Source organism: Kogia breviceps, chromosome 10, assembly GCF_026419965.1.
Source record: "Kogia breviceps isolate mKogBre1 chromosome 10, mKogBre1 haplotype 1, whole genome shotgun sequence".
In the NCBI taxonomy this organism is placed as follows: Eukaryota; Metazoa; Chordata; class Mammalia; order Artiodactyla; family Physeteridae; genus Kogia; species Kogia breviceps.
The window spans coordinates 5036983-5061011 of record NC_081319.1 but is presented as its reverse complement, the minus strand read 5'-3'; the positions used below and the strand labels follow the sequence as shown (position 1 = coordinate 5061011).

The 24029-nt window shown below is 40.5% G+C and overlaps 1 protein-coding gene across 2 annotated transcripts in view; it reads right to left on the bottom strand.

The window, feature by feature from the left end:
• RAF1 (Raf-1 proto-oncogene, serine/threonine kinase) overlaps positions 1-19314 on the bottom strand; it is a 51526-nt gene extending 32212 nt beyond the window's left edge. For both annotated transcript variants that reach the window (XM_059076101.2, XM_059076102.2), the window contains exon 1: positions 18904-19314. The gene's annotated coding sequence lies outside the window, so the exon portion shown is untranslated. The remainder of the gene's footprint in view (positions 1-18903) is intronic.
• Between the last annotated feature and the right edge of the window lie 4715 nt (positions 19315-24029).

Here is a 24029-nt window from a genome sequence, read left to right as displayed (position 1 = left end):
ACCACTGCGCCACCAGGGAAGCCCTCATCTACTTTTAGGGGTAGTTTGATGGAAAAGTTTCAAAACAATAATGATAATGAATGTAACAGACAACAGTGTTCTGTGTCTCCTTTCTATTCTTCAAGTATTTCTTACACTCTGGTTACCAGTGCCACTTCTGACTTGATAGTAATTACACCTCTATGGACTCCCCTACTCCTCAGCATTTGCTATTGACAACCCAATATGAGAAAGAGAGATAATCAAGCCTGTGTATTAAGGAGCACAACAGAAGAGAAAGAACCTAGCCTACTAGGCTGGAAAGGGCCTAGCCTACTGAGTAATGAAAAGGCTTCAGGACAGGCTTATGTGCATGGTCAAAGCTACATTCCAGAAGATTAAGGCTACCAAAAATCCAACATTCATGTAAGCAAGGTCCTCCTACACACTTGGTCCACAAAACTGTATAGACTCTTACGGTAAAATTTTTTAACACCCAAATTATAAATTCTTAAACTCCATTAGAACAGTGACTCAGCTTTGATAACCTCTGTATACTTAACTCCTAGAAAAGTACTTGTTGAATTACTAAATAAACTGTGCTTGCACTTTGAAGTCAAAGAGACCTGTTGATGAGTAACCTTTTTGGCTGTGTGAACCCAGGCAAAAAACATCTAAGCCTTAATTTCTTTATCTGTAAAATAAGCACAACTATATTTTACGAGGTGGCTATAAGAAGTAAATGAAAAACTACAAACTATGAAAAATTCACTGTCTGGTACATAGTGGCCACTTAATCCACGATAGCTATTACCACATGATAGCTATATTACTATTTTTGGTAATAATAGTGCTTATCCACACAACAAAGTAACCTAGATATGATCCTTGATTCCTTTAGTATTTTCCTCACCCACCACATTTAATCATCCATCATGAACCGTCAGACCCTCCCCAAAATCCAACTACTTTAACCCAACCCAACCAATCTAACCTAAAGCACCATCTTCTCTTGCCTAGATTACACCAGGAGTCACAATGTCCACTCCCAAAGCCTCTAAATCTATTCTCTACTAAGAAACCCTAAAACACAAATCTGGCCACACTACTGCTCTGCTAAAATCCTTATTTTAAGTGTGACTGGTTCCCTATCACACTCAAAATAAAACCCAAATTCTTTAACTATGACCTACAGGGCCTTACATGATGACCTGGCCTCTATCTTCCTTCTCCACCTTATCTCCTACCCTTCTCTCTCTTGTTCACTTTATTTCTGTCATACTGGCCTTCTCATTGCTAGTCACTTCTCATCAATCATGTTTCCACACAAATGTCACTCCTCAAAGGGGACCACCTTGATCATCCTGTTTAAATGTATCCTGCCCCTCCCCATCATTCCTCTCTCTTTACTCAGCTTTGTTGTTTTCATAATACTTTATTACCATCTAATTAATACTTTGAGATTACATTAGATATCTGCCTAGCCAATGACTGTCTGCCTACCCTACTAGATAGTATGCTCCAAGAAGCTAAGTTCAGTTCACCCTAAAAACCCCATCACCTCTAACAGTGTCAAGCATACAACTGGCCATAAGACACATCCTGAATGAATAACAAATGCTGGCACCTGGGTCCAATGGGTGCTGAGTTCTAAGAGAAATCATCAGTGCAGTCATTTATGAACCATACTATGCTGAGGGGCTAAACCCTAGGACCAGAACACTAACAATTGTGGAATTCTGCAACTGTAGAATCGGCACAGTGTAACTGCTGGCTGGCAGTCAGCTAAATTCACTGTAGCAGCTCCATCAGACAAATCCCAGACAAAAACCAGCTGATAAGAGCCAGCTGAAACCATTATGTAATTCTACTATGCTTGAGTTATTTCCAAAGTTTGATTTACTAGTATTGTTTGGCATTTTTCTTCATAGTTGTTTTATTTTAAAAATAAAACCAAGCACCATTCTTGTTCACCTGCTCTGTCACACTAAACTGTAAACATGTTCCACCTACACACACATCCATTTGTCCTAAATATACACCACTGAAAATAAAAAGTGGTTTTAAACGACTGTGCCCCTGCTAAAGAAATGTAGAAGTGTGTTTTTAAACATGGCTAAGATCATGTAGAATGCAAAAGAATGTGTAGAAAGAGGATTTCAGATGGAAGGAGGGGGTTGTTCAGCTTAAAGGAAATACAATAATTAACAAATATTTGGGGTACGTGTCTCAAAACAAGAATGCTTTCTTAAGCATAACCAAATTATAGTTTAGATTCTTGGATGTTAATCAAAAATATTCTTCATATACATAAGTTGTCAACCATGAAACCGATCAGCAAAATTAAAGAAAAACAAACTTAAAATTTTGTTAGTTTTCAGCAATTTCAGAATATGCAAAAGCTAAAATCTTGGAAAACTGCTACATTTTCACATCAGGTTTGCAAATGATTCTAGAATCATACAGTAGTCACCACTTTCTCTGTATTTGCTATGGGCCAAATACCACAGGCCGTAATGTTGAAGCCGTAAAAATAAGTCTCCATCTTAGTAAATGATGAAGCCGATTTCTCAATGAATAAAAAACAAGAGACTGTTGAATGTCAACAAGTTTTACATGACACCGTTCATTAGATGATTAAAATGATAAAGTTCTCAAACTCCTTTTTAAATAATTCAAATATAGGAATGTTAAAAAAACTCAGCTTTTACAGCAAATTTGTATTTCTTAAAATCAAGAACACATTCCTGGGGGTTTCCATGAACAATATGCACCAGGACAGCCAAGCAGAAAGCTCTGAAGAAAGAGAACAGAATTTTCATCTTACACTCTCAAGAAATAAGTTTATCTTTTTAAAAGTCTAAAATAAAATAAAACATAAAAGTCTAAACACTGGTAAAGCAAGGTACAAATCCTCCCCATAACATTGCACTTTTGTCATAAGGCAACAAATCAAATGGGCAGTAAGAGCACAGTACCTACCACTCAACTCCCAGGCATTAACAGAGAAGTCACAAACATTCTCGCAGCTAAGGCAAAAAGCTTTACTGTATTTCCAAAGTCTGCAGAGTTCTGAGCACTCTTTCCACAATCCTCTTGCCCCAATCTACACAAAACACCAGGTGACTGAGAAACTGGTTATAGCAGGAAGGAACACTCTTGGATATGCAAACAAAGTAAGAGGGTAGTAAATATAAGGGCCATACTATGTTTGTGAAAACTGACTTGTTTAAAAATTTTAGAGAAATCAAGTTATTTCCTAGTACAATTCCTAACAAGTGATATTACAAAGGACACTTGAATAGTTTATTCTAAACTCAAAATCCAGAATACCAGGTTGTGATAAAGGTATTTTAAACACAACACATTCATTTCAGCCTTCTCACCCTGTGACCCAACGCTAGCAATAATTTCAATGAATTGCTGCATGCATTCAGAGGCATTTCTAAAAATGAATAAATAGCACCAGATTAAATAAAACAGTAATTATCAAGAGATTCATTACACTGGGAGAGTCTTGTTTTTTGTTTTAGTTTACCAGATGCTATAAAAAAAACATTTTGAAAGCAAGACTGTTTCAGGTGCAAGATTATTAGGGAGCAGCACACATACAAAGTACTATTAAAGAGCCCCAGGACAAGTCAAATCTGATAAGACCACAATTATGAAAATACCAGTACTTAGGGTATAATTTTTTTTAAGCGATTTGAGTCCTATGCTTAAGGTCCATCTACCACCTTAAAGCCTAATCTGAGGCATACATGTTTGACTGGAAATGTTATTCTATCAACTTCTGGAGATACCTCAGCAGAGCACTCACTCAACATTCCTCATCCATTGTCTTGTCAGTTACTCTCCCGAAGGATTAGACGTTAGACATCTTTGGACCATGGTAAGAAAAACCAATTATAACAACCCTGATTAATTCAGGAAGCTCTTCAGAAGTTCAGTGTCCAAGAATCAAAAAGTCCTAAAACTTCTGCCTAAAAGAGTCAAGAAGCAGTTGGGCAAACCTGGGGCTAAGGTTGACTTTGTTTCACCCTCTCCCTACCTCAGCCAAGCCAAACAGCCAAATAAATCTTACTATCCCTTCCTGACTAGGGAAACACACACACACACACACACACACAAATGTAAATATTTTCACACACAGACATTTTGAATTTTCTTCAAAATGCCTCAGCAAATCAGTATTTAAAATCAGTCTAAAAAAACCCTCGCTTTTGAGTTTTTATTCAAACACTACTATCTTTTATTTCACTTAAAAATATTAAAGCGGTAGAGCAAAAAACACCTATGGCAGCTAGCACTTTGTCATTAAATGAGATTTTAAAGAAATTCTTAATCTACCTAAAATCTAGTTTCTGAGAATGTAGCAATGCATTCTGCGGTTGAGACTGATTGCAGAAAGTTTACTTCAAACAGGACAACTTAAAATTTTACAGAACTTTACAGTTTATTCCTTTCCACTATCTCTTAGTGCTGTTAGAATTAAACAGGCTAAAAGCAGGTATTCCTCTTTGTAGATAAAGAAAATGTGAAGTTCAAAAGATTTAGTGACAATAAGGGAAGCAAAACAAACAATTCAGGTCCTCAGACTCAAATTACAGCTCTATTTTAACACACTGATTATACTATTTTGAAATAATTAGTTTATTGTTTATAAGTAATGCATCAGACCTGATGTGGAAGAAAGGAACATATGTTTTATATATCATAAGCAATTTAAATTTACTTCACATTTAAGAGATTTTTACGTCATTCCTAAATAATAAATGATTTAGTTCAAAGTACCTTAGAGCAGTTGTATTAATAATGCTTTTTCTCACATGACCTTTTTTATCCACTAAATGATACAGAATAGAGAATGTATGAAACATATAATCTTTTATTCAGAAAGCTAACTCTTATAATCTGCAGCAAATGGATAAGGATTTAAGACAAAAATAATGAAGTCTAAATTGCTTTTTACAGCTCTGTAGCTCAGGAGTTAGAGCACTGGTCTTGTAAACTGCCTTTAAGTCATTCTTCTTTATCTTCAACCCCAAATTTTTTTTCCCCAGAGTTGGTAATAAATACAGCTTAGATAAAATAAAATCTCCATGTAATTAGAAGACTGCTGAACTACAAACCATGACTATTTCTGAAGATTAGTCAATACAAAAGAATTCCTATACATCAAAATAACCTGGGCACTCCCTAGAGTTAAAATTCTGTTGTAATATTATCTAGCCGATGTGAGTTTCTCCTTGGTTTGAAAGCAGAGAAAGGAGGAGGAGGAACTGGTAGCAAGAGCTTTAAACGACTACAACTGGTATAACCGACCTGAATCCACTACGGTGCCTATAGTTTTAAACAGCCTTTGACTTATGACACCTAAACTTAAGATTTACTTGTATTTCATTCTCCTCTACTCAGCATGTTTTATAAGATGTGAGAATTAAATAACACGTGAAACACACAGTGTTGGCCTGAGACAGTAAATGTTCCCTATTATCATGATATACAACAATCAGGAACTCTTCTAGATAGCCCTTACACCTCCAGCCTGGGTTTTTCTGAGTTCAAAGCCTAAAGCTCTTAACCGCTACTGACTGGTACTGTCTTTCAAAATTAAGTCCCAGGTTCCAAAATACAGATCAACTGTTTAGCTCTCACATTACTTGGGGGAATATCACTGGCCATATGCTATCTTGTTCATTTGATCTTTGCAAACTGTCTCCATATTCCCAGAGATCCTCCGCAGAGACTGCATGGAGTAATAATTCGAGATGCTTTACCTATTAGTCTGTAACTCGGAACCTGTGAGTAACATCGGCATGCTCCTAAATTACCTATAATTAACCAATGTAACTTTTTGGAAAATACCTCTCTTCTCTGCTTGGATTTATCATGTCCTCAGAAAGCTTATTTTTTTTCCCATGATAGGAGAAATCAGACAAGATTTACTATCAAAGAGAAATAAACCAAATGCTATGTACAACTTACAGTGACAATGCTTAAAAGACATGTAAAATACCCTATTTCACTGTTCTTTAAGTAAAATTCAGTTAGAAGTAGCTCTATTAACTATATATGGTATACAACTTTATCTGAAGTATATTTTCAATTTATATTTTAATCAGTTAATTAAAATATTCTAACTCTATATTCCTGGTAAATCAGAAAATTAGAAAATAGGCTAATAACTCCAACAGCCATTCTGACCAGAACACTAACACTAATCCAAAGACTTGTGTCTACTCAGTTTTGATTACTTAATTGTCTAATGAACCTTTAAAATTACAAAAGCCAATAAACCATTTCAGAAATCTTTCCAGGAAGCTCACTCTTCAGAGTATTACCTATCATATAAAATTCTAGGCATCTTAAACATTCTCATAAGAACTGTCAAAATCTGCACAGAAATTTTTCCAGAGAGGGAAGTCTCCCCATTAAATGGTAAATGTTTAAGATAAAACATTAGACGGGTACCCCCAATCACTCCAAACTTCAAGGGCTTCAGTGGGAGCCCACAACTGTTTTACCCAAGTGATTAAAAGTTCCTAGAACTTTATGAAATATTGATTAGTGGTGGAGAGAAACACATTTTGGAAAGAAGAATACTATTTTTTTTTTTAATTTATTTTTGGCTGCATTAGGTCTTCATTGCTGCACGCGGGCTTTCTTTAGTCACGTTGAGCAGGGGCTACTCTTCGTTGCAGTGCACGGGTTTCTTATTGCAGTGGCTTCTCTTGTTGCAGAGCACCAGCTCAAGGCGCGCAAGCTTCAGTAATTGTGGCACACGGACTCAGTAGTTGTGGAACACGGGCTTAGTTGCTCCACGGCATGTGGGATCTTCCCGGACCAGGGCTTGAACCGGTGTCCCCTGAATTGGCAGGCAGATTCTTAACCACTGCGCCATCAGGGAAGCCCCAAGAAGAATACTTCTTAAAGTGCTATTTTAAACTAAATCCCTAAATTAAATATGTAAGATTTGAAGAAAAGTTTTCACATACAAAGTCATAACAAAGTGATTCCTTATCATCTTACAGAAAAAAAGTAATGGAAGTAATTATTTCTACTCAAGTCAAAAGAAGTTTAGGAAAGACAACTCTTCAGAAGGGATACCTCTGAAGGCTCTATGAAAAGTAAGTACTTGGGAGAGGCAAATTTGATTAAGACTTGAACCCCGCCCTCAATAAATTTATAATTTAGATGAAGAAGTAATACAGGGATGAAGTGGAGTTAATCATATAAGGCCTATAAGAAGGAAATGGAACTACTCTAAGTCATAAAGAAAATTATAAGGCAGACGGCATTCCCAAAAACCCAACAAAAACAGTAAGTTTGCATCACATCTAGAATTTAAATTCTAAGGTGCTGATAGGATGTAGGATGAAGTCAAAACTAACCCAGAAAATCTCTCTCTCTTTAATCTCTCCTTAAGTAGATGGCCTATATTTAGGGTATCTACTCCATCTGTCTCTGTTTCTTCCTCTTCAAAATAAGGATTACAATGTACCTACATCTTCAGGCTGAAGGGAAGATTAAATGAATTAAGGTAAACTCTCAAAAGAACCTGGCATATAGTAGTTAAGTCAACAAAGGTAAGCTATTATCTTTAGAGACCTTTTTTAAAAAATGTATCTTTAGACACAACAATCACACTCAATTGTGAGATGGTCAAACTGTAAGGCTTGGGAGAATTGAGAATGACAAAAGAATAGATTCACTTTCCTCAACTGCAATCAAAATCTCACAAGAACATAGACTCAATATGAGGAATGGTGGCTAAAACTGCCTGCATTATTAAAACACTTTTTTTGGCAAGGCAAAAACATAGTTGAATACTCTTTTTTTGTTTGGCTGTTTTGTTTGTTTGTTTCTGCCGCACCAGGTGGCTAGTGGGATCTTAGCTCCCTGACCAGGGACTGAACACTGGGCAGTGAGAGAGCAAGAGTCCGAACCACTGGACCGCCAGGGAATTTCCTACTCGTATTTTAATGTCTTTATAATGCGACTTCACTCTTCATTTCTCCTTTCAGCTCAGCCCTTCGTTCAATCCAGCCTTGATCCATCTGAGAGACTGGGTGATCAATTTTTCAAGATTACTCCAAGCTTCCTTTAAGGATTAAGTGTTTTGTTTTGTTCTGTTTTAATTCAGTTGGTCACACAACACTGGAAAAAACCCACCCTCACACATAGAAAGTTTCTGCTGAACAGAAACGCTCAAACACTTATGTCCAAGCTAGGAAACAATAATATGTCTAGTTTGGAAATGGCTTAGCTACAGTTTCCCAACCAGTTCAAAAGGGCACTCTGATGCACTGCAAGGTGGTGTGTGTGTCAATATTTTTAGTTTCCTCACCCCTCTTTCTCAATTTCTGACCACAAACTGGTAACTTCATCAGATGACTGACCAGCATACACGTACATGAAAAAATGTGATACTCGACCCTTCTAATAGTTAGCAAGCAGGGCAGAAGCAGGGCCGCCGGAGTTTAGAAAAGAGTCTAACTTTTTAAAACGATAATTAATTTCAAAACAAGTTAATCAGCTAGTCCAAACAATTATGTTAAAGCAATCAGTTCCACAATGAAAGACATCTGGAGCCAATTTTATTTTTAACTTAGTTTTTCATTATTTTCATTTTAAGTCACTTTGTCTGAACTCTTCTTTAACCCAAGTTTTACTTTTCATCTCCAAATAAGTCATTGCTTCTTCATTTAGGCAGCAACTGCTCATTTTTAAATGAACAGAGCCATTTACAAATTAAAACCATTAACACAAGCATGAAAATACATCAATACAATGCACAAATAAAATATGGTTTAGGAATGATCATTCTGATAACTGGTAATAATGAAGTAAAAAACGCCTCGTCAGTGGAAGGGGAAGGAGAGGAAATAAAAACCACGCAGATATCTCATCCTGCTAATAAGTTAATGCCTGGAAACACTGACTTAACCTCCTTGTACCAATAATTTCTGTTCCACATAAAAGGCATCAATTTTAGTGGCAAGTCCTGCATAATCAACAAGTGACTTAAAAAACGGCATTAGCTTTCCTCAAAAATAAAGACATGAGGGCTTCCCTGGTGGCGCAGTGGTTGAGAGTCCGCCTGCCGATGCAGGGGACATGCGTTCGTGCTCCGGTCCGGGAAGATCGCACATGCCACCGAGCAGCTAGGCCCGTGAGCCATGGTCGCTGAGTCTGCGCGTCTGGAGCCTGTGCTCCGCAACGGGAGAGGCCACAACACACAACAGTGAGAGGCCCACGTACGGCAAAAATAAAAAAATTTTTTACAAAGACATGAAATATAAAATAAGTGAATCCACTATTCTGCACACTGGCATCTCTCAATTGGGCAGACACTGAGATTTATCCTCAAGATAGGAGGTACTCCTCCAGGTTTACAATCTTGCCAGAGCTATTTCAAGAAGTAACCATCTGATTTGGCCATTTCTCCTACAGTTCCTTCTGGAGTCAATGGCTTTCATACACAGAAAGATTCCCTAGACTTCAATGATACCCCCAAAGGTAATCAATCACCTTGCTTGTTTTAAGAACTAGTAACAATTACAATAAGGTATACCTGTAAAACTGATAGTATCACTTGTTTCCCATAAAATATTTTAAATCAACTTTTCAAGAATAATTTTCTTAAAACAAGGAAATGTGCAGAAGTTTTCTCTGTAAATTAGACCATAGATTCATTAAAGCCCTAAATTATACCCAGCTACTTTGCCACAGGAGCAAAACAACAAAATATGAGAATGTAACCTATGTAATTATACACCAAAGTCTGAATGCCTTAAGGAAAAGAACTATATGCATTTCCTACATCTTGTTATACTCCATCATCTAGTATAGCACCTCGCACAAAATTAGATGCTTAAATATGAGAATAAAATATTAATGGAGAAAAGCTATAATTACAATACTTATCCCTAATTATTTTCCATGGATACTGAATCACTATCTACCACATAAAAGTACTGATATGTACAATCTAAAGAACCAGAATGCCTCTCTGTCTACTGCAACCTGGCAGAGAACTAAGTGGAAAAGTATACAGCGGAGCACTATCATTTAACAATTTCTAAGAATCTATTTCAACTGCTAGCTGCTTCGAAGAATATAAAGTTCAGAAAGACAAACCTTGCCTTCAAAGAGTTTTTAAAGTAGAAGAAAAAAAATCATCATTTCCCAAAGACTGACTATGTGCTATGAGCTTTCAGGATGACAAAGAGGCTCACATCATTTCCCAAAGACTGACTATGTGCTATGAGCTTTCAGGATGACAAAGAGGCTTACAAGATGTGACAGCTTTTTTTGTGTGTGGTGATGTGGAGGGAGAGGGGTAACTTCTTAAGAAAACCATAAGAATTCAGAGCGTGGAAAGGTCACTTATAGCTTGTTCGTGGAGGAAGAGGTAGACAATAAAGAATGATTTCATTGTAGTATTTGAACTTGAAAGGGTAGCATTTTAACAGACACATGTAAATGTTTTTGTTCATAAAAATGGAGTCTTACTGTACACATTTTAGTACCCTACTTTTTTCACCTTATATATCTTACCACCCAGGATTAACTGAAATCATCATTTGCAGGTTAACTGAATACATTTTAGATTAAAAGGGGATGAGGGTAGGGACTTCCCTGGCGGTCCAGTGGTTAAGACTCCTCGCTTCCAATGCAAGAAGCTCGGGTCTGATCCCTGGTTGGGAAGCTAAGATCCCACATGCCACGTGGCTGCCAAGAAAATTAAAGAAAAAAAAAAAAAGTGGGGGGGAATGAGGGTACAAAGAAGGTAACTACAACAACTATATGTACCAGCTTAACAAAAAACTTTTTTTTTTTCAAAAAATGAGTCACTAATTGTGTAATTAATTTATCTCTTTCAAGAACATTGTATACAAATACATTTATAAGGAAGGAAAAAGTCCATCCGATGCAAATACAGCCAACTTCTGAACCTTTTGGTTTGACCATTCGATCTAATCAGCAGTAAGAAAAAAGCCTAGAGCCACTTCACATCCATTAGGACAGATACTATCAAAAAACAGAAAATAACCAATGTTAGCAAGGATGCAGAGAAATTAAAACTCTCATGCATTGCTGGTGGTAATATATAATGGTTCAGTTGCTGTGGAAAATAATTTGGCAGTTCCTCAAAAAGTTAAACAGAATTACCATATGATCAGCAATTCCACTCCTGGGTAAATACTAAAAAGAAATAAAAGCAGAGACTCAAATAGATACCTGTAAACCAGTGTTCATAGCATCAATATTCACAAAAGCCAAAAGGTGGAACCCAAGAGCCCATCAACTATTGAATGGATAAATAAAATATTTTATGTGTGCTCACATGGGAGCATACACACACACACACACACACACACACACACAATGGAATATTATTCAACCATAAAAAGGAATAAAATTATCACACACAACATACTATGGACGAACCCTGAAAACACAGTAAGTGAAATAAACCAGATAGAAAATTATAAATATTGTATGATTCCCCTTGGAATCATAGTCATACTTGGACTAGGCAAATTCACAGAGAGAAAGCAGAACAGAGTTTACCAGAGGCTGGAGGTAGGGAGGAATAGGGAGTTATTGTATAATTGTTACAGGGTTCTTCTGTTTGAGATGATGAAAAAGTTGTGGAAAAAGATTAGTGGTCATGGTTGCACAACACTATGAATGCACTTAATGCCACTGAATAATACACTTAAATATGGTTAAAATGGTATATTTTGTATTAGTTACCACCACCACCGCCACCACCCCCAAAAAAAGCCTAAAGGGCCCATTTTGCATTGTCAGACAGCTAGATAAATACTAGTCATGAAGGACATATCTATTCTCACATTCACACTTCTCTAATTCCAGTCCAGACTAAGATCAAGGAAGGCAGAAGATTATCATTTACCCCCTCATTCTCTCTGGCTAAAACTTTCCTCCACGTACAAAGCCTATGAATGCAGAAGAAAATAGCCAATATGGCAAGAGTGGTTTGAACCAATGAGTGAGCAAGCTGCCAAAGAAGGCAAGTGTCCTCAAGGAGCTGGCAGCAAGAACCCAGAGCACTCTACTGCTTAAGCAAAACAGAAGGGAAAGCTAAACAAGGTAATTCCTTCAACAGAAGTCCTAAGTTACAAGGTTCTGAGTATGAGCTTAGGAAGTAGTATATAACCTTTTAATTGTAAGCATTTGTGTGTGGTGGGCAGTAGGAAGGAACTAAATCCACAGGTGATTAACCTGTGAATCTCTACTCATGCAATTAATGTTTATTACATAATCAAGAGAAAGTTTTAAGAACTAGAGATTTATAAACAAGACATGGCTCAGCTCTAAGGAGCTGAAGTTTAGCCAGAGATGTAAGACATCGATACAAAAAATTCAATAAACATCATTTAGCACCTTACATTCAACAAATTGAACTGAAATCAGGGGGGGCAGCCACTATGCTAAACTCTGGGTAATCAATGATTAAGATACAGTCCTCTGAGAAAAGATGAGAGGTAAACAAACACTTTAATAAAATATCAATACATCACAATAAATACATATAAACTCTACAGTGCATGCTACCGAAAAGTACATACACAAACCGTGTTAAGTTTAAATAAAAGGTCTTATTATACAACCTAATATTAAATGTGGTAATTTAGATTCAATGCTTTCACCAAAGCACACAGGCCTGGTCCCTCAGCCTCTCAATTTTTTTCACAAATATCAATAAAGAAGGACTTGCACATTGACTAGAAAGCATTAATTTGAGTTGATAACCTAATGGGATGATAAGCTCACAAATGACTATATGATAAAGACCATAAGAAAAATAAACGCAAGGGTTTTAAGGTGGGGTTCAAAGAAGGAAACAATGAGTGAGAAGAAGAGAAAAAGATCGGGAAATGATATTTAGAAGATGGTGTTCAAAATGACTCTTATAAGAGGAACAGATAAGAGTGAGGAAATCCTGAGAATCTCTCCTCATTAGATAAGGTCGCTGAAGGCAGGCACTTGCCTAATTCACCCTCCACCACACTAGCCTGCTGCACCTACTCAGGTGCTTAAAAAAAAAAAAAAAAAAAAAAAGCCTTCTGAATTCCACTGAATATAGTAAGAGGAATTCACATTAGCAAGACATAGAAGCAAGAACTGTATGCTTAGTCTGAAAAGCAATGGAGACTCTTGGACAATTTGCCAAAGGAAGTAAGGCCAGCACGTCTACACTTGAATATTCTTGTATCATCACAAAACAGGAACTATAAGAACCCCATAACATATTTCCCTCCATGAAAAAAAGCTGGGTATCTGGGAAACAAAGGGGAAAGCAGAATTACTCTGCACAGCATAACTTTCTGTATTCTTTGAATTTTGTAGCATGTGACTGTACTATCTATACAAAAAATTAATGAAACTCAATTTTTAAGATTCTACACATTTAAAAAGTGAATCTGACAATAATGTGAAAAGTGTACTGGCATGGGAAGAAATAAGAAAAAGGAGTTCAATTCAGAGGTTCTAAAAACAGTCAAGGCAAATACAGCATAAAAGCCTGAACTAATCTGGAGGAAGTAGAAAACAGGTGAAAGAAGCTCAAAAATATAGTTGTCAATGTAATCTGAGAGTGACTAAATGTTTGGAGGGACATAAGGGCCCACACCATGAATAGAATTTAACTTTATTATATGTATTTTTCTATTATAAGACAATATATTCAGATAATATGAAGAGTATAAAGGGACATTATCCTATTTCTATTGTTTAACAACCACTGTTAACATCTACATCTGTTTTCTTCCTATGGGTAGGTTTTGAGTTTTTTTAAAAAGCTTGAGAAATAATTTACATACCATACACCTCACCCATTTAAAGTGTACAATTCAATGTCTTTTATTAAACTCACAGAGTTGTGCATTCACCTCCACAATCAATTTTAGAACATTTTCAGTACTTCAAAAGAGAAACCCCTGTCACAGTCACTGCCCATTGCCCACTCCCTCCAGCCACTGGCAACCACTAACCTACTTTCTCTGCAGATCTGCCTATTCTGGACACTTCATATAACAGGAATCATACAATATGTGGTCTTTTCTGATTAGCTTCTTTCATTTAACATAATGTTTGCAAGGTTTATACATGTTGGAGAATGTATCAGTACATCACTTCTTTTTATTACTGAGCAATATTCCATTGTATTGTTTTGTTTTTTTAACACAACTGTAATCATTTGGATATAGCATTTCCCGTGTCATAAATGCTTCATATACGCCACAGTTAATGAAAAGCATAGGGCCCCATAAGTGGCTGTACCACAGTTTACTTAATCATTTTATTATTGTTGTACATTTGAACTTTTTCTAGTTTTTTCTACTGTAAACAAACTTTTTTTTTTTTTTTTTTTGCGGTATGCGGGCCTCTCACCGCTGTGGCCTCTCCCATTGCGGAGCACAGGCTCCAGACGCGCAGGCCCAGCGGCCACGGCTCACGGGCCCAGCCGCTCCGCGGCACGTGGGATCCTCCCGGACCGGGGCACGAACCCGCGTCCCTTGCATCGGGCAGGCGGACTCTCAACCACTGCGCCACCAGGGAAGCCCTAAACAAACTTTCTTAAATGCAAATGGCAGTTCCTTTCTGAATGATCTATCTGGATCCAGGGAAATGCCTCTCCCCAAAACTCTGAGCTTCCTAATAAGATTTGCCACAGAGAACAAGAATCATGTTCTTCTAAGGAAAACTCAGTATTTCATCTACCCCAAACCTAGGTAAAGGACAGATGTTAAAAGCGATCTGAGATTGAAAAGTATGCCTCCATAAAACCCAGATTAAGAATGTCATAACTTGGGCTTCCCTGGTGGCGCAACGGTTGAGAGTCCGCCAGCCGATGCAGGGGACACGAGTTCGTGCCCCGGTCTGGGAAGATTCCACATGCCACGGAGCGGCTGGGCCCGTGAGCCATGGCTGCTGAGCCTGTGCGTCCGGAGCCTGCGCTCCGCAACGGGAGAGGCAACAGCAAGAGGCTCACGTACCACCAAAAAAAAAAAAAGGTCATAACCTTAAAGACCGATTAACATAGTTAAACATTAACTAGCCTGATTCTTCCATCAGAAATGTTCACGGGTGGAGAAAGGTAAATACTTTGTCCAAATATGATGCCTAGAAAGAAGTAGCTTCAAAGAAATCAGACTACTTTTGCCTTCCCTAGCAGGTTGGAAGAAAATAAATAGAAGACAACATCTTGACTACAACAGTAAAGATGTACTTACTCTTGCTACTGGATGATGGTAAGTGAAACCCAACAGGTAGAAAGATGTCATCGGTATAATCTACAAGGGTCCTCAGAAGCAATTAGACATATTTGGTTCCCTAAAACACTGTCATTGCCTGTGGCTTCCCATTCATTAACCAAAAATGTAAAGTTTCTAAATCACAAAGATTTTGATTCCAAACTAGTTTTAGGGTTGTTAATCCCCACCCAGTAAAATCCCTTAGAATCTGATCTAAAAATAAAACTCTGTGTCAAGTGTTCCTCAAGAAAAACTATGTACACTGATTGGAATGTGAAGCAATTAACACACTTCTTGAGTGATTTGCCAAAGAGACTTGAGATAGCCTGGGCCAAAACCAGTAACAAAGGAACAACACCCATTTGACATTTTCCTTGATTAAACTGACATTCTAGGAGTAGTTTTAGAAGAAAAGCTAACAAATCTGAAGTTAACTACTAAAATCACTGCGAGCTACACAAGTATTCTGGGAGTAAAGGAGGAACAGAATGACTCAACCACTGTAAAATTAAAGATGAAAACTTTGATATGTAATTAAGGAATTTCTACTCGCAACTTTAAGGCAAGAATAAAATACCCAGACGTTACTATCCTGAGGATTATAGGCAAGGTAGTTAAGCCCTATACCAGAAATACTAACTGAATTATAACACAAATATCTAGTATCACATTTTCAACCTGGTCAGTTTAGCAAATAAGCATTCTTATACATCCATACACATACATAAATATAAACACACTCTCACACACACACCCCAACCTAAATCCTAAACAAATTTATCCTAAATGAACCCAAGTGTTCTTTGATTTCCCAATTAATTTAGCCCAGGTGAGCAATTTTCCAACTACAGACATTTGTTATGGAGAACTGACTTCCATGACACGCACAATTTAAAAAACAGAAGACCTTTTAATAAGTCAAAGCTCGATTTTGTGGTTTCACTAACCCCCGTCCCGCTGTCACATTAGTCCACTGCCTTTCAAAGGCAATATTTAAAATTCTCTTCTGCAAGTCAACATTAAGGCATGCTGTTTGGCTAACAAGCTCCTCCCAAGACCAGGATTATTATGTATGGCCTACTAGGTTAACATGCAAACAAGAGCACTCTCCCATGTAACATTTTTCTACTTTAAGCAATAGGTTATTAACAAAGTTTTATCTGGAATTAAAATGTGATAGAATCATGCACCTACTACTAACAGGATATTTGAAATAGTAATTTCAAGTTATTAATTATATTTTCCATTTAATAAATAATCTGGTGCTTCTGAAAAAGTCAAATTCAACTTCCAAGAAGTTGTTTCATCTTCAGAGCAAACTCCTACTTTGGATTCCACAAACGGCATGTTTTAAACTAAAAGCAACCAGTCTCAAAGCAGTTATAATACAATACATAAAGTTTAACCTTTCTCCATTTCATCTTTTAGATACTTTTCATCATAAGTGACCAGCTTAACCTGCTTCTCACTGTTTTCTTCTGCTAAACCAAATCCCATAAAATATGTTCTAATGTATTTCACTCAAGCTATTCTGAAGGAGGCATGCACATCTTTTAAACTATTTGACAAGAGTTTAACAAGGCTAAGCAGTTCCACTACGACTTACGACCACAAACACCGCATACCTAAAAGATAAGCTTTTACAACAGAAAGACTAACAGGTTAATTTTCCCAAGTATCCAGTGTTCAACTGGGTCAAACGTCTCTGTTGCATTCTCAACAGCTTATCCCTTGAACTGATAAGGGTGAAAACAAGCCAAAAGGTTCTTCAGACGTATATAATCATCACAACCCAAGAAAGATTTAAGAACTGCTAGATTAAGTCTGTTAATACCATAATAATCACTTTAGCATAAACATTAATCACAATACAGATCTTTGGGGAAAATTATGTTCATAGAGCTAAAGACTTTATAACAGAATTGGAATCCACGGAATCAATCCAAAGAAACAGTTTACTATATAAAACATTTACTTAACTAAAAATACTTGCATTCTACAATTTTTCAGCTGTTTCATATAATCTGCCAATTTCTAAATGACTGGGGAGCATGGTTTACATTGTCAACAGCCACTGAAAATGTAGTATTAGTAGAGTGTACTACATTTATAAAATCAACATTTTTGTTAGCAAGTGTAACTTTAGAAGAAACGTTTGCAAGAATCCCTATGAATATGAGTTCAGTTCCTTCACCACAGTGCAAGTACAAAACATTTGACATAAAGCGCTTATCAAAATGTTCTTAACTGGGTTTAACAAAGTCAATCTGTGCAACTGCTATCAGCTCTAACATCAAGAGAAGGAGAAAATAAAGTTATCAGCAAGAAAGGAGAATTAGCAACACTCGTTTAAAATAATCCCAATTAAATCAACTAGTTCACTATCTTCAACAAAGATCCTTCACAAGCTAGACAACTTTTGTTTCAGACCCTAATCTCCCACCACTTCCTTCCTGCACCCCAGACTGCTTGCTGCTCCCCAAACTCCTGCACGTCTCCGTGCCTTTGTACCAGCTGTTCCCTCAACTTAGCGTGCTCTCCCCTCCTCCTCACCTGATGAGCACTTACTCATCGGCCCAAACCTCAGCACAAAAGTCCCCTCCAGTCTACAAGCTTCCTCAACTCCCCCAGGCAAAACTAGTTGTTCCAAATTCCCAAGACACTTGGTAAATCCATCCTAATCACAGCGCATTGTGTTGATGCCTCCGGAGCTAACAAGAGGGCAGACTCCCTCCACTCCGCCCGGAGAGGACGAATCTGGCAGAAATGATGAACGTGCGCTGAATCCACTCCCTACGTAGACTGGGTGATCCTCTAGAACCCGGCCGCAACTCGAGGAGACAGAGGAGACCCTATCATTCTTCCCACCTGAGAATGAATACCAGGGGGCACACCCAGAGCCCTTGAAAGAGAACAATGAATGAACCCAGCCGCCTCGCCTCTCCTGATGTCCAAACTCCTCTCTCGCCGGGCATCGACTAGCTCTGCAGAGCCTCTGGCAGCTGCAGAACTGAACCGTCCAGGAGGCTCTCACTTCACACACAAGAGCCCTGGATCTCCATTCCAAAGAATCCCGGGGCCAATCGTCAGTATAAGCATCGCAAACGTCTCATTAGCTACCCGCAGAGTCCTGAGACCCAAGGGGAGGCCCCTATGCCTTTGTGGTGGGGCATCGACCTATTTCCTCCTCCCGTCCCCGACTGCTCTCATCTTCCGGAAAAGGGTGTCACTTGAGAGAAGATGCAAGCCCGGGTCCCCCACTCCGCGACCAAAAAGACATTAGCCCATCTGAGTGACAACACAGATCCGAGACAGCTCTGGGCGGTTTTTCCCGTGGCCAAAATATAAGGAATGTGCACCGGGTACAGGGGTAGTGCCAGCACGTTTCCCCAAAACACAAGGAAACCTGAGTGGGGATGTGGGAACTCGGCTCGCCGGCCATGACACCGGGCCCCAGGGTCCCCGCCCGCCCAGCGCCACCCGGGGTGACAGCGGCCTGGCCCGGGCCCTCCGCCCGGCAGCCGCGGGGCCGCTCCAGCGCCGCCTTGGCCGGGCCTCCGGGGAAACCGGCCCCCTCAGCCCCGCCGCCGCCCGACTCCCCCGGTATCCCGGGCCCGGCCCTGCAGCCTACCTGAGGGAGCCCGGCCGCCTCTGTGTCCAGTCGTCCGGCAGTGGCGTCTGGTCCGCTCCTCCTCCCCGCGGAGGGTGAGGGAGCGGGAGGCGGTCACATTCGGCGCGTCCCCAGCCCAGGGGACGGGGCCCCGGGCAGCCCTCGCATCGTCGCTCTCGCACTCCGCACCTCAGGGCACACACCCCAAGGCCCGGCCAGCTGGCCCTCTTCAGGGCCCAAGAAGAGTGGCCGGGAAGCCTTCGCTTCTCACGGTCTTTCTCGTCTTACTCCCGCCATCTAAGATGGCGGCCCCAGCGCCCGCACTGAAGACGCTTTCGGGCGGCCCCGGCAAGCGAGCCCTCCACTCGGTGCTCCTCCTCCCGACCTGCGACGCCACCAACTCTCTGCTTCTGCGCGAGCTCGCCTAGTGGTGGACTTGAAACTTGGCTCGGGTATCCATCGCTCTAGCCTGAACTCAGGCCCCGCCTCCCAGGGGGCGTGGCCTCGCCATCTCGCTGGTCGCCATTTCGGAGACGTGAAGGCAGTAGGGCTGGTCCTCCCTGGCCCCAGATTCGCAATCTGGAAGGGCCAGGGTTTGGCTGCCCCGAAGGGGCCTGAGAATTGGCGTGGGGACGAAGGCCAACTTGCCGGCATCTCGAGGCACAGAGAAAACCAGACGTGCCCGAGGATGCATAGCACAGAAGTCCGTGTCCACCTTTGGCCCGTCCTCCCTGGAGTCGGACACATCAAGTGGCAAATCTCAACCCATCATGTGGGAAAGTCCCTAAACTTTTCGGAGTCTCAGTTTCCTCGTCTGTACATTGAGGGTTCCTTTTCCCCCGTCAGACTGGCAAAAAGTTTAAAAGACTGATAATATCCAGTCTGGTGCAAGATGTGTGAAAACCTGTGTATCTTCATCCAACGCTGGCAGGAATGGATATCGGGAGGGCAATTCGGCGTTACCTATGGACATTTTAATGCATATACGATTCCTCCCAGCAAGTCCACTTCTAGGCACTCATGCTAGAGAAATAGGTACACATACGCACAAAAAGGCACCTGCTAAGATGTGTATTACCATGTTGTTTGTGTTAGAGGTAACACTGGAAAAAATGTGGATTAATTAAATAGGAAACAGGTTAAATAAAGGGTGCTAGCTCCACAGTACACGATATCCATCTGTTAAAAAGAATGAGCTAGATTACGTACTGATTTTTTTTTTTAATCCAGGACATTAAATTTTAAAAAGAACATGTCCAGAATGATTTTATTCATTCAGACACAGGCACACAAAGCTACCCAATACCATGTACAAGTCATTCATTTAAATTTTGATTGCGAGCCTGTTACGTACCGCACATTGCCCACATGTGACAGGGCAACTAAGCCTGCATGCCACAACTAGAGAGAAGCCTGCACCGCAACGAAAGAGCCCACGTGCCGCAAGGAAAATTCCCACGTGTGGCAACTAAGACCCGACACAGCCAAATAAATATTTTTAAGATAGAGGGAAATGAAGATGAAGAGGAGATAATGACAGGAGTATGTGGACCTATATATAAATACATAAATATATAAATACTTAATAATAAATATATAAATACATAAGTATGTAAATACACATAAATATACATAAATGCAGGGGAAAGACTGGAAGGCATTGAACATGTAGGGACCATGAAGGGATTTTTTTTTTTTTTTAATTAGGAATAATGATGTTACCTGCCAGGGTTCTTGGCCTCCTTAATCAATAGAAATTGATCAGAGGCCAGACAAGAAATTCAGGCAAGCCTTTATTGGGGCCCCTGCTGCAGCAAGGGGGAGTGAAAACAAGCTCGCTCCCCAGGTGGGTGGCGAGCTGTTTCCTTATAAGGGATGAGGGTAGGGGTGGCTCCAGGGTCAGGCTGGAGGGGGTGCTTAGGTGGTCTGCCCACCCTCCTCGTGGTGCTGTGTGCAGGGGGCATGCGAAGTTCCCTGCTTTTGCTCCCGACACCGCAGAAGCGGCAGTTGGGTTTTTGGCCGTATCTTGTTCTCTATAATTTGCCCCAACTGCATGCACGCAGTAATTTTTAGTCCCTTATAGCTCCTTTCTATTTCGTCCAGGTGTAAGCAGTGCAGCAAAGGGTCCCAGGTCCCAGATCACATGTCCCAGCCTGTGTCAATAATACATACCTCACAGGATTAAATGAGATAAAACATGAAATGCACTTAGCACAGAGCCTGGGGGTTGAGGCTGACTGCCAAGTTTCAAATTTGGACTCTGCCCCTTCCTCATCTGTGACTTGGATAAGTCATTTAAACCTCAGTTCCTCAGTTTCCTCATCTGTAATGAAAAAGCGATAGCACTCACCTCTTAAGAGTTGTAAGGATTTAGTGAGTTTAAGATGTAAGGCACTTGGAACAGTGCCTGGTTCACATTAAACATTATAAAAGTGTTAGCTGTAATTATTATAGTTAACTCTTATCATCCTATCATTACTGCTTAGGGCAGAGCAGCAAACCACACTTGCCGACCCCTAGGCCATTCCTTTCTTCAGCCACCCCCAGGGGTATTTGCCCAGCACTTCACAGCTTAGAAAGTTGAAGGAGTCTGTGCCTCATTCAAACTTCCCAGCTCACCAGCAAGAGTGGCTACTTCATTTTTTCAAAAATAATTTATTGAGGTGAAGTACACATAACATGAAATTAGCCATTTTTAAAAATTTTATTTTATTTGGCTGCATCGTGTCTTAGTTGCAGCATGCAGGATCTTCATTGCAGCATGCGGAATCTTTCGTTGTGGCGCTCAGGCTCAGTAGTTGTGGCATGTGGGCTCAGTAGCTGCGGTGCACAGGCTTAGTTGCCCTGCAGCATGTGGGAGCTTAGTTCCCCAACCAGGGATGGAACCTGCGTCCCCTGCACTGGAAGGCAGAGGCTTAACCGCTGGACCACCAGGCAAGTCCCGGAATCAGCCATTTTAAAGTGAACAACTCAGTGGCATTTAGTACATTCACAATGTTATACAACCACCACCTCTACTTCCAAAACATTTCCACCGCTCCAAAGTAAAGCCCCTTACCCTTTAAGCAGCTTCTCCCCCTCCCATCCCCAGCCAGCCCCTGACCACCACCATTATGTGTTCTATCACTATGGATTTCTCTGTTCTGGATATTTCATATAAATGGAATCATATAATATGTGACCTTTTGCTCTGGTTTCTTTCACTTAGCATAATGTTTTCAAAGTTAATCCCTGTGGTTGCACATAGCAGTTCTTCATTCCTTTTTATGGCTGAGCATGTAAGTATATACCACAGTTTGTTTATCCATTATCCATCAATGGACATTTGGGCTGTTTCTATCTTGCAGCTCTTGTGCATAGTGCTGCTATGAGCATGCGTGTACATGTACTTGTTTGAGTACCTGTTTTCAGTTTTTTTCGGGCATATACCTAGGAGCGGAATTGCTGGGCCATCTTGCACTCCACTGGGTTGCATGTCCTCTACCTTGCAGACCTCTGGTTTGGTGGTTGGAGAAGTCAGGAGACTTCAGTCACAGATGAGTTTGACGTGTGGGCCCAGCCCGGGCTGGGTGCTGGAGAGACAGAGCCATGTAAACAGTTACCCCACCGGCCGGTCCAAATGTGCTCGAATGGCGAGGAGCTGCCCGCGTTCTGTGGGAGGGCACCCAGGGGAAGGGGGCAATGACCGGTTCTGCCTGGGAGGGTCAGGGAGGCCTCTGCAGAGGCAACCTTGAAGCTGAGTCTTAAAGGAAGAGTCAGAATTTTCCAGACTGAGAATGGAGGGTGGACAGGACAGGAGGTGGGAACAATGTGGGCCAAAGTGTAGAGGTGTGACTTATGTTTGGGAAACCGCAAGCAGCCCTTGGGTGGGAGATGACCTCCATGGGGCCGAGTGCCCAGAGAGAATGGTGAAGGGGAGACCTGGAGGGCAAAGGATGTCAGGCCAGAGTCAACCTCCCTCAGGCCATAACAGGGCAATCTGAAATGGGCAGGTGAGGAGCTGCCGCCTCGGGGGCTCAACCACAATACAAGCTGTGGAGTCACATGCAGGAAAGCCTAGTGCAGTCATCTTGGAAACCAGCAACAGTTAAGGCCTGGGCGCCCTTGGAGATTACTTGGGGCTTATAAACTGCAACAATCTCTACGTAAATCAATCTGGCAATATCAGAATTACAAATGCATAAACCTTTTGCCCCAGAAATTCTCCTTCCGGGAATTTATCCTACAGAGGGACTTGTAAACGTGTGAAATGATGTGTGTATGGAAAGATGTCCAAGAAATACTGTTGAATGAAAGAAAAAGAAAAAGAACCAAGGGACAAAACAGCACGAACTGTATGCCACTTTTTGTGAAAAGGAAAACATTTGCCTGGTAAAGGCTTAAATTAACTGGGAAGGACACACAAAATACTACCACTGGTGATCACAGGCTAGGGGGAGGGTGGGATCCCAGTAGATGAAGTACCAGAGTGGAAAAAATTGTTTTCACTGCCTAACTTTTTATAATTTTTATTTCCTTGTTTTTCTTTTTTTGTTACTTTTTTGTTTTTCCTTTTTAACTTAATCTTTGGTTTCTTTTGTATATCTTTTTTATTTTATTTTGTTTTATATATTTTTGGCTGTGTTGGGTCTTCGTTGCTGTGTGCGGGCTTTTTCTAGCTGTGGCGAGCTGGGGCTACTCTTCATTGCGGTGCGGTGCACGGGCTCCTCATTGTGGTGGCTTATCTTGTTGCGGATCATGGGCTCTAGGCGCACGAGCTTAGTAGTTGTGGCATGCGGGCTCAGTAGTTGTGGCTCGCGGGCTCTAGAGTGCAGGCTCAGTAGTTGTGGCGCACAGGCTTAGTTGTTCCACGGCATGTGGGATCTTCCCTGATCAGGGCTCAAACCCGTGTCCCCTGCATTAGCACGCGGATTCTTAACCACTGCGCCACCAGGAAAGCCCCTCTTTTGTATATCTTATTTTTACTTGTTTAGTTTTCGTATCTTTTTTCTTAAACGTTTTATAGTTTCAAATTGTTGAGCCATGAGAGCATGTTACCCACTCAAAAATTTAATTTAAAAAATCAGGCCTGGAGGTCAAATGGAATGGTCCGCACTGGAAATGGGGGACTAAGAGATGGAGGGGGTCAACAGTGTGTCCGGCAGCCC